The sequence below is a fragment of the Leiobunum rupestre genome, chromosome 2, assembly GCF_980474605.1.
Source record: "Leiobunum rupestre chromosome 2, qqLeiRupe1.1.hap1, whole genome shotgun sequence".
NCBI classification, from domain to species: domain Eukaryota; kingdom Metazoa; phylum Arthropoda; class Arachnida; order Opiliones; family Sclerosomatidae; genus Leiobunum; species Leiobunum rupestre.
Window position 1 is genome coordinate 85,092,380 of NC_143385.1, and position 11,485 is coordinate 85,103,864.

The following is an 11,485-nucleotide window of genomic DNA, read 5'->3' on the forward strand; positions in this document are numbered from 1 at the left end:
CAGCAGGGACTTTAAATACTGTTTAAGTTTACTTTTTTACGCTGGTTACCTCGATTTGTTTACAAAGCTCCTTTTTACCTATCACATGAACCCAAACCTTAATGTTCGCATTTCCCTGCTGCTTGGTTTTGCGCTTGTTGCAGCCTACTTGCAGGGGCTAGTAGGCCACACTTTGAAGTTCTCTGGCGCTCTTTTAACTCATCGTAAGAAAATGAAAAAAAAAAACAGGCATACTTCTCAACTCACCACCTACAACTCCTTCAAATTTTTGCATCACCTTTTGAAACACCCTGTATTTATTTATTAATTAATTGATTGATTTATTGTAAATTAATTAAGTTGAACATACAGAGACAGGGGACTGGTTCTCGAAAATTATAAAAATAAAAATAACGTAAGGTACAATGAAACGAAAAAGGGGAATTCATAAGGTCTACTGAAAGTGGCGCGAAAGTCGTGGGGGAATATCATATTAAATTTGATGTATATCTGAATATTTAAAATTCAGAGACGTAATATATTCATTTCTTTGAAATTTTATGTTTTAAGGGAATCGAAATTGAATTCTCAATCACCCTGTTAATCTGGTTTTGATTTTTTCTGGTCCTAGATCTCTTTTAATTCAAAAATCTAAAAAAATCTACATATTATTATGGGTAAATTGGCATTGAAATGTAAGTGTTTTTCGTTTATGCCCAGACCCCTTAAGCCCCTAGGCAAAACTAGTCCTTAATTTACGCGCGACATTTTTACGGTTTTTCCAGGTTAATTACGTTTGTAATTTAAATTAAATTATTTAGTACAAAAAATACTTATAATAACATTTAAAAATGAAATACTTAATACCGACCAGTTTTTAAAATGCTTTTTTTTCTGTAACTTTGTAAGACACGGTCCTGTCTTCAACAGTTCAAGGTCGAGTATAGCATTTGGAACATTGCTTCTCTGTGGGTGGTTATTTCAGACGAACTTAAGAAAAAGTATTTTGAAAATCATGATTCCAGATACAGAAAAATAAATTTTTGTAAATAAATATTGGTCGGTCTTAAGGTAACCAATATGCTAACGAAAAGTTTTTCCTCTAAGTTCGCTTCGAATTAGAGTATATCATCATAATCGAAATTATTTAAAGAATTATTTTTATGGATGATATTTTATAAAAATGACCAATGGTGTAAATAGCTTATAGCGGTGTGCAGTGTGTCAGAATTTATTATTTTATGGATGATATTTATTATTTTATGGATGATATTTTATAAAAATGACCAATGGTGTAAATAGCTTATAGCGGTGTACACTGTGTCAGAATTTATAGCTCGGTGCAGGGGCGTAGGAACGTTCTAGAAGTTGGTGGGGGCAAAGAGAAACGAAAAGGGGTCTAAAGAATGGTTTTGAATAATCAGATTATCCGCATTTACTCTAAGATATTATCAGATCAGTTGAGATAGGTCCTGAAACTAATCTGAATTAATTTTAAACTAATTAACAGATATAAGGCGAACAGATTTGATATGCCTCGCCGTTATTGATTTTATATATCGCCTGATCAAATTATTTTCTGTTTATTTCATTGGCTTCCATAATATTATGTTCATTATTCGTTTATCCTTTGATCACCAAAATAATAGTTAAAATCTAATTGTTAATATTGTCCAAACAACTCTTCCGTTTCGGTCTTCGTGTACCCGGCTTTACTAAAAACAATACATTATATCAATTAAATTCATTTGTTCAAACAATTATTCTTTCTAGTGGTTTTCGCGTTTCCTCATTTATCCAATTTTTTGAGGGGGTACAAATACATAAAATGTAGACTAAATTGAAATTTAAGTCGGTACAATGTACTCTTGTTCTCCAGCGCCAGTGCTTACCTTGTATAATATCGAAACCCTCGTGGCTGTTCACAAATCATATAAGACAGATAAATAATTATTAAAAAACGCCCCTTAATTATAATAGTGCTATTAACCTATTAATGATTTCATTATATTTAAAATTAGGGCTAATTTAATTTTTATAAGTTTGGACAGATTTTCGACGGATGTAAAATTGTTTATCTGTGCTCGGTTTCAACTAAATGTCTAAAAATACCTCCAAAAATATATAATAAATATACAGTTTTGAAACCAAAGACAAGAGAACGACGCTCAGGGTTGCCAGTTCCTGAAACTCAAATTATCTTACCACAGCCAAAAATTTATCTCAGAAAACAATATCGTATGCCTGATTTAAATTTAGTGGTAATACTTAAAGTTCGACCGATGGAAAACTTATGTTTAAAAATCGCATTTCTAACTGGTTTTCAGCCAATTAAAAAAATTATCGTACATTATCGTACGCGTGAGTTGAATTATCGAAAAATGCGTACTATATAGTACGCCATTGAAAATATCGTACGTCCCAAAAATTATTTCGAAATTATCGAAGTGTACGATAATTATCGCACAGTGCGATAATTTCATCGAAATTTTTAGGGCGTACTATAATTTTCATGGCGTACGATATCGTACCATTATTTTAATTATAATTCTGCCTCAACGTACGATAATTTTAAGATTTTTTGAAAAATCTACGAACGATATAAATTTTATTATTAATTTATATAACTTCTACTTAAAAATGAATGATATATATATTTTCTGCCGAACTTGCTGTGTAGTCCTGAGTGTGAGTTTTTCAAAACATTTTTTAACAAATTCAGTTAATAATGAAAATAGGCATTTTGTTATTTCCCTGAAATAAAACTCTTGTAGTGCTTTCAAAAAAATCCCCTAAATTCTACGCATTTATGTATGAATTTCAATTTAGCGCCAAAAAGAAATGTGCGATATTTTTCCAGAAAAAATCGTAAATATTTTGGGCTAGAAACGATAATTTCAGATTTTCGATCTTGCAACGCTGAACTAACGTCTTTACTCCCACAAACTTGGTCGAAGCTTTGTGAAACGTTTGCCCGGTTTTGCTCGGATTTCATAGAACGGGCTATTAAAATTCGGGAATTAAAATAGGATTTGTTAGAAAACATTTCAGTAACGCCCCGGCCACATTTTAGTCACATTTTTTGGGTTTCGTAATTTGTGATATTGATAGCCTTTTTTTTAAAGTAATTATCACATAATGCGGTTTAAACGTAATTTTTATAAAATAGGGATTGACTCACTCATTTTCTCAGGTATAACGCTGTTTCTAAACCAGAGTAATTACATCCGTTCACGGATCAGGGTGCAGCGTGGGACATACTGGATAGTACCAATATAGCGCCGTTACCTAAGTTGCCTCACATAGACGGTTGTAACACCCCAGGGCAATCACGCGCATTTGAATAAAATGATTCGTATTACCAGAAGTATATCTATTACGAGAGAAGTAAATATCTTTTTACGTATCTCTCTTTGGGTTATTCGCTTGAAACACGTGCCTTCGTAGGCTCAAGATTTACAATTCGGGATAAAATAGTGCGGATTGAAATGCTTTAAAATTTTTTTAAAATTATTACATCGAAAAAGTAAGTGTAGTTTTCAAAACCAGTGATTATCTAACCCAACCCTCAAAGTTCAATCGACTACCCACTAGTAAGTGTTTTAATGTATTTTATTTAGCGCGTAAGAACACAATCCAAAGTTGAGTAACGCGCCGTTACGCTCGCTAGTAGAAACAAAGTGGGCTCGCAGCAAGATGAGCCAGAGTAGGGGCTGTTGATTCGCTTGACATGAAGGGCCTACGCATTGTAACCTTGTCACCATTAACAAGGCTGTCCAAGTCGAGGTTAACGGTAATAGTTAAAGTAGGGAGCTGTTGGCTCGCGTGGCGGGCCTACGCATTGTAACCTGGTCACCATTAACAAGGCTGTCCAAGTCGAGGTTAACGGTAATAGTTAAAGTAGGGAGCTGTTGGCTCGCGTGGCGGGCCTACGCATTGTAACCTGGTCACCATTAACAAGGCTGTCCAAGTCGCTAGATGACTTAGGCCTATGTGGTTCCTTGGGAGGCATTTTATATCCGCGATGCTGTGTAAGTTTCCGCAATGTGGGACAAAAATGAGCTCTCATTGAATCTTCGAAGGTGCATGTTCTATTTTAATGTAACGAATGGATACTTCTATCTTAATAGAAGTATTATAAGCTTCTGATATAACGCGAACATTTTTGGCCTTTTATCAACGGAAAGTGAAAGCTGTAGCCGGCAATTAACATCCGCAGCCGCGCTGTGCCATCCTGTCCCACTATCCTTTATTAGGTTAAGTAGGCTCGATTTAAATTTGACCTCACAACCTAAAATCATTCAATCTTATATATAAATACACAACGAGGGGTTAATTTATTCCCCCCTCCCTATACCGCAATAAATTCCAAGGTTTTCCGATATTGACTGTACTCGGCATAATTTCAGTTGGCTTTGGGGCAACGATTTTCTTAAATCGTGGTGCTAGCTTCGTTCCAATTAGTTTTTTTAATATTGAGATATTATTATATAATATATTTGGAATGAAATACGCGTGACTGGTTTTTTTCGACAGAATATTCTTACCCAATCTCATTATCTCTTCCCTTTGGAAATAAAATTCCACTTTTTAATCGGAAAATTTAAAAAAAGGAAAAGGAATTAAATATTTTTTCTGTTAACAAATATGTGTGTGTGTGTTTTTTTTTAACTTTTGCTTATCAAATTCCAAATCGGCCCGGAGTGCTGGACAAACTTGTTACTGATTTGATTCACTTAATATTGAAACTTGGTTCGCATCGGGAAGCGTTTGTGTGCCAAAATTGTCTGACATTGTTTATACATTGCGTAATGACGAAAGGCGGGTTGTCGAAACGTTTTTGAATTTTACAGGTGCGCTGTCACGGTGACGAAATTACATTATAATTTTAAACTAGAACCTAATTAATCAAATGTTGTTCAGTACTTGGTTTTCTCAATAATTTATTTAATTAAAGGCAGTAGGAAGTTTTATATCGAAAAATCGCCTATTAGCACGCGCCTGTTACACCTAGGAGCAACAAACGCAGCACCCCACACAAGGAGAACGCAACCCCTCAAAAGTTGTGGATTTTCTTGCGTACATTTTTCATTGGTTAGACGCTTTAGCGCCTGCTGCCGTCGGAAGGCTAAAATTCGGAAATTGTCTTCCCTCCCGCCCGTAAAAAGTTCAGCGTAAAGGCTAGACCAATGAAATTTGTACACAACCCTGCGTTAGCGTGTTTAAAGGCTAGCTGCGTTCTCCTTGTGTTTGTTGCTCCTTGGTTACACATAGTGGCAGATAGGGGAATTTCTTTGATCCCCCATACTATCTTTTTTTTAATAGATGTCGCTAGCGTCGAAATCAAAAAGGCGGTACTTGTAGGTACTTCTCGCGTTGATTGGATCGTTTGTAAATTGGTCAATTACATAAATTACATTAATTATAAACCATATTTTTATACGGGATGTATAGTTTAGGTCAAAGCCCACTAAGTATAGTATAAGCTGTCTAACTATAATACGCCACAATGGCTATCTGACGACGTTATCGTTTGGCTATTTTTAATTTTAGCATCCTTTGCTATAAATAGATGGCACCACGCTCTCCAGTAAAGAGGCAGTTTTCGAAGAATCGCTCAAGAATCGGACAGATTCATGGCCATCTCTAATAACAGGGACCTTTTCATAATACAGGTGGCAATGATAGAGCCGCCACTTGCTTTAAATGAGATAAAATTCTAATCAGCTAGGCTAATACCCCAAGCATATATATAATAATATCAATATTACATACTAAGAAAGCGAATGGTCAATGTTCGCGCGTCACAAACGTCACTGAATAGTTTAATTTCATAGGTCGATATGTCAAATGATATTCTACACCGAAAAATATGCCACTAACCGAAAAATTGTGTTGCTCGGTAAAGTTTATATCTGCCTTTTGTTGGCTTTCTTGCAGAATATTTACTTAGGCTTAGGAGGTTTGCAGGTTCAATATGCGTAGTTGATAATTAATGAAATTAAAAACGACTTCGTTATATTTGCAATGAAAGTCCGACTAGTTTCGTCGTGCCTACACTAAAAATAGAACTACCTGCGAAAATTCTGCGATAGCTAAACATGTTTATTTTTCACAACACCCAATTAACTGGAACAAAATTGAATTAATTGCACAACCCTCGAATCTATTTAAACGTAATGCCCGTGAAAGTATTGAAATTTATAAAAATTTAACAAAAATTTAGCTCTTAATGACAAACCCGGCCAAGGTCTTAGCGCCATCTGGTATAACCTTTTTGATGAGATCACATAGCCATAGCACTGTATAAAATTAAAATTTCAGTTAAAAATTAATACCTGTACTAGATTAACAAATTATTGTAACTCTTAAATTTAAACATTATCCTCTCAATTTAATTTTGTTAGAAATAATAATTAAATCCCCCTTTATTTTAATTGTATAACTTAAAAGACCTCCAGATGGCACCTAAGGGTAACAACAAAAAAAGGGAAAAAATAAAATAATTATTTTTTTGTCAAACGATCGGTTATACCGTGACAATGGTCGAGTTAATTTTGTATAAAGATGACGCAGGACTCACCAGGAAGGTTCAGTCCCTGAAGATGTCATGCTAGGCACGACGAAACTAGTCGGACTTTCATTGTAAATATCATAAATATTTTATTAAATATGCAAATATAACGAAGTCGTTTTTAATTTCATTAATCAATATTTACTTACTGGTTATAAGAGCAAAGACCCATACGTAATAACCAACTTAACAAACAAATGTTGTATAGTATAAGTATAGTTTAAGACTAAATGACCTTCGATATGACGAAAATACCAATTATCTTGTCAATAACGTACAAAACTATTTGAACTTTGATTCTAGTAATTTTTATATATTTTTCTTCACTAATGTCATTTTAATAAACCGGTAAGAGTTTAAAAAAATTGTTTATCGTTTTCATTCTGACGCTTATAGCTCGTTTAAAGAGATATTAACAAAACATAACTATTATTTCCTACAAGTTTGAAAAACAATGTCATTAGATTAAGTATATTCTTAATAATTGATAGCATGTTAATTATCTTTATTATTTTAATTATTCCTTTCGACGGGTTATTTTGAGCGTACTTCAGTCGAACAAAAACAGACGCTAGAGGGCCTTCCTATTATTCAGAAACGTCTATTAATGCTAATTCTATTAAAATACCAGCTGACCAAAATGTTTTAGTTTGTATGAGTTAATTTTAACGAATGATTAAAATTCCGTGAGCGATATATTTCAATGTCATTTTTTTTGAAAACAGAAATATCTTGTACATGTTACTTTGAAGTTCAAGCTATTCATTTTCATCGTTGTTTAAAAAAAATCACATCTTTCAAAATTATGTTTCGAAAATAAAACCTTAAAAAAGACTTATTCAAAGCCCATCTAAAACTCAGACTAAAAATATACTTAAATCTAGATACAATCAAGTTTTATTTACGTTTCTTTAAGCTAGCCTTAAAGAAGACTCGTTTTTAGCTCTATTTAAGATCTTGCTATGAGACCTAATTTAGATTTGTTTTTGCGATTTGTTTGAGACTTGATTCAAACCCCTTTTTCCGTGATTTCTGGGAGATTTGATTTAAACCCAGATTTTTTATTTGTAGGCACCCAATTTAGTCCCGCGTTTTACTATTTGTGGGAGACTTAATTTAAACTTGTTTTTTTGCGATTTGTTTGAGACTTGACTTAAACACTATTTCCGTGATTTCTAGGAGATTCGGTTTAAACCCATATTTTTTAATTTTTAGGAAACTCAATTTAGACATGATTTTTGCGATTTGAAAGACACTGCATTAAAATTCGCTTTCTGTAGGAGCCTCAATTAAGACCTGTATTTTACTATTTGTAGGAGACTCTATTTATACCTGCGTTTTACTATTTGTAGGAGACTCTATTTATACCTGCGTTTTACTATTTGTAGGAGACTCTACTAAGACTTTTTTAATGCGATTTTTAGGAGACTCGATCTAAACTCTGGATATACTGGTAAATCTGCCGATATGAGTACAACCAGGGTGCACTATATGTGAGCAGTCCACTGTGATTTATAGTTAAATTCTTCACCAGTTATTGCATGGCGGTCGCTATACAGCAGACCACTTTCACGGTCGGGCGTCCGTTCAAATCCAACGTTAAAATAATTATTAAACACTGAATAAAAAATGACTACTATGTTCAGCTGCCATGCTGGATTGCAAGTTCTAAAAACTCCAGACTTCATGGCTGGCTCTAGATGCTAGGCTACTTTTAACTCAGCTCAGTTTATTTACACACTCATACGGAATAAATTTTACTTGAAAGGAAATATCCTAGTTTAAAAATTTATATATATTTATATTATTTAGTATACTTAAAAATTTTAAACGGTTATTTTATTACAAAAATTTTAGGGTTTCAAGTGAGTTGAGCTTAACCAAAATTAGCCGTTATGACCATTTTGTAACCAAGATTCAAGTTGTAATCCATCATGGCAGTTGAACAATAAGCTTTTAATAACCTGTTTAATATCAAACTTAAGTGGCCATTATATTTACGATTACTTTTATTTTAACTTCAAATTATAACCTCTAAGCAACTTTCAAGTCCCCAGAAATGAATCTCCCCATATGAGACTAAAGTGAAGTCTTAAATGACTCTTATTTTAATCTAAAATTGTAACCCATAATCCACTCTCATTTAAGCCTTTTTCAAGTCCTCAAAATTGAGTATCCCAATATGAGACTAAAGTGAAGTTTAAATAACCCTTATTCTAATACAATATTGTAACCCATAATCAACTCTCATTTAAGCCTTTTTCAAGTCCCCAAAATAGAGTCTCCCCATATGAGATTAAAAAGGGAAGTCTTAAATGACTCTTATTCTAATCTAATATTGTAACCCTTAATCAACTCTCATTTAAGCCTTTTTCAAGTCCCCAAAATTTAGTCTCCCAATATGAGACTAAACGAAGTCTTAAATAACCCTTATTCTAATCTAATATTGTAACCTCTAAGCAACTCTCAATTAAGTCTCTTTCAAGTCCTTAAAAATGGGTCTCCCCATATGAGACTAAAGTGAAGTCTTAAATAACTCTTATTCTAATCTAATATTGTAACCCACAATCAACTCTCAATAAAGCTTCTCTCAAGTCTCCAGAATTGGGTCTTCCAAAATGAGACTATAATGAGTTTCATTTAAATATATATTAATAAAACTCTTTTAGTAAGACTAAAATAGATTTTATTTAGGACCCAAAATTCGGGTCTCAGTTTTTTATGCTTATAATACTTAAAAATCCTTGATCCTTCATTGAGACTAATTAGCGACTAAAGTAAGACTCACATTTTGGTAAGGGAAGGAGGTATTAATTCATAAGGGAGAATGAGAGTCAAGAGGATATAATAATCAAATAATAATAATCAGCTAGGCTAATACCCAAGTCACCACCTTAGGTCTAAAACTGTTAGATTAGAAAGATTCATACATTATTCAGACCTGAGAAAGGCTTATAACAAAAGTAAATTTACTTTTGATGAAACCGATGGTTCTGAAAAGACGTTTCAACGATATATCAAATTGAAATGTAACGTTAAAAGGAACCACCTATGGACTGCAATGCAAAGGATGATAAAATTGAAATTCAATCTCATATAATTAAATAGTAATTTATAAAATATTATTCATCTACTTTAAAAATAACTTTCCTGTTATTAATCTAAAAGTTTCCAAAGGGATATCTGTTGTAATTATAATCAGCTAGGCTATAGCTAGGATAATACCCAAGGCAGCACCTTAGGCCTAAGTCATCAAGCGACTTTTAAAGCCATTAATTCAAGCGGCCGGGTTACAATGCGTAGGAGAGTGGTGGCAAGCCCTGCATGCCACGCGAGCCAACAGCTCCCTACACTTACTATTACCAGGAATCCATACCTCTACTTGGAATGCTTGTCCTGCCGTATCGCGCATGGTAAGATCACTCTGACGGCTTTGGCCCCGCCTACGAAAGAAAAAATCCCCTCTGCGCGCGCTCCCCTCTCACGTTGTTTTTTGTTAAGTTAACGTAGTGACGTCAAAAAAACCGTCAGCCACATCGAGACGAAAATCTGCCGCGATAAGCATTCCAAGTGGAGGTATGGATTCCTGCTATTACCTTTAACCTCCCAGTAAAAATCTCATGCGGGGGGGGGAAGACAGTAAATTAGTACTTTATGCCCACTGATCATCTTCCTAACTATAAATAAAAACATTCTTGACGAAATAAACGTTAAGAATAAAAACTCCGTTATTGTCTCACTTCCGTTACCAAATTTCCAAAAGCTCGTGTATTTGTACATTGGAAACCGGAAGTGCTTAAGGTATATCCCTAATCAGTAGCGGTTCGAGGAGCTAGGCCAGGTAAGAAAACGCCTACCTTGAAATTGTAAAAGGACTCCCAAATAATGCGAATGGGACCCAAAATTAAATTCGCGAAAACTTTGCGTATAATTTAAAATTACTTAAAATGCAGTGTAAAAATAGAAATTTTAAGAATGATTCACCATATTTTGCTACCTTTACGAAATGAAAAAGGACCTAGATTTCATATAAAAAATATCCCCCGAATCGAAACTTTTGAAACGCGCTGTACTTGGTACTTTAAACTGGTCGCGAAAAGATTTTAAAACTTTAATGGTTTTAACAAGTCGCTCCCGCTGGCGTTAGTTTCCCTATACACCCGATTTTTATAATACATCCATTATTATGTCAAAATTGGTATCATTAACTTTGTTTCGTTGGAATATTCTGAAATAAATGCCATATACGCCTTTCAAGTCACTTTAGGTCAGAAACGTTTTTAAATCGAAGTTCTACTTTTTTCACTTTAATCGCACTCAGAAACCCTTAAAAACATCGAATTTAAGTATTCTTTACAAACTGACATAAACAAGTCAACCATAGCTATGGTAACTACTTAATTACTTTACAAAAATACGTTTTATGACTATTTATTTTATTGAAATATATAAAGCGTTAAACCACTGCCAAAAGTAAATAGGCGGAGAAAGTCTATCACTGCCTCCAGATTTTACCTTCCATCATGCTTGACTCCGTTTTTAAAGAGCTAGTGATCACGTGATATTTCTAACCAATAAGGATAGCGCATTACGCGCGAAGTAGTGCATTTGTGGTATTCCGGTCCGCGATCAAGATGAAAATTTTGAATTTTATTCCCTGGCAACCATGTCACCGCCTCGCGATTTCAAATAGTCTCTCTGTCAAATGCTGACCATTACTTCCTTCGATAACGGTTGATTTTAATGAATAATTACTATATCAATTGTAAAATAAACGAAAAAGCTCGTATCGGTTAAACTTGCAAATTGTTAGGCTTTAACATCGTAGATTTACCAATTAGTCCCGATCTCTGCTCTTAGATGGCGCCACGCTCTCCACGATTTAAGTGAGCGTTATTCTAGTTACGGTTTATTTCTTTTCAAAAGTCGCGT